This window comes from Charadrius vociferus, unplaced genomic scaffold, assembly GCF_000708025.1.
Source record: "Charadrius vociferus isolate BGI_N301 unplaced genomic scaffold, ASM70802v2 scaffold3, whole genome shotgun sequence".
Taxonomy (NCBI): Eukaryota; Metazoa; Chordata; class Aves; order Charadriiformes; family Charadriidae; genus Charadrius; species Charadrius vociferus.
In genome coordinates this window covers 576,095-577,159 of record NW_009647748.1, presented here as the reverse complement: position 1 = coordinate 577,159, position 1,065 = coordinate 576,095, and positions in this window count along the sequence as shown.

The window sequence follows — 1,065 nt, the reverse complement described above, 5'->3', positions numbered from 1 at the left end:
GATGCCAGCACGCAGGCACTGCTGGGCTTTCCCATCACCAGCAGACCAGGACAGAGACCGGGCAGTCACCCTGGCCCTTCCCGAGGCAGAGGACACACCAAAGTCCTCTAGGAAAACAGAGCAGGCACGATCTCAGCAGCGGGACCTGGCTTGTTACAGAGCAAATACTTCCTCCTTCTGCTCCCCCTCACAAAGCGCCATAAATACAGTTAAAGACACCCTACACCACGCGTGCCATGGACGCCCAGGTGTCCCTTGTCACCCACATTCAACTACTTCCTCAGAAAAGCCAACCCAAGAAGAGCTGCCCAGCCACAACCGAGCCAGTCTGTCTAGTGCCGTGATTCCACCTCCCCACGGCCACCGCAGGGATCCTGCCCACGCAGCCACCTGCCCCTGCCTGCTGCCGGAGATAGGGAACTGGGGTTGGGAGCAGCGGGCTGACAAACCCTGATGGCCTTTCAATAGGAAAGGCTGAGCGCAGCGCAGATCACACCCTGCGAGCTGTTTGCATGCCGGGAAGCGAAAAAACAAGCCACTTCCAATCAGCATCACGTTCCCAAGCCCGTGCCTCCTGGGAAGGGGCTGCCAGGCTCCAGCAAGCCCCGGCCGGCAGAGCACGGCCCCATGCCAGCTCACATCCCACTTGGGCTGCTGGGAGCCCCCCCGCCAGCAGGTTATGGGGAAGGGTCAAGAGGTGCCATGTACAAAGCTGTCAGTGAGAGGGAGAAAGGTCACCGAGCAGCGACTTACACCCGTAATCACTTTATGGGATTTGCGAACAGCTTCAGGCGAGCCAGCCGGGAACTCGCTACCACCACGTCGACTCAGCTTTAGCACAGCAGCACCTTCCCACGCCGGGGGTGCAACGCAGACAGGGTTTATTGATGCTCTGTGGTTACCCAGGCGCAAGCGGCACAGCAGGGCCATTGCAGCAGGAGCCCAGCTAATAAAAGCCATCAATTAATACTTCCTGGGCAGACCAAGGGAAGAATGGCCACAGCTGGGTTCCTCGCCTTTCCTCCCCCAGAAGAAAGGGGTCTTGGGAAGGAAGGGAGCACTTCC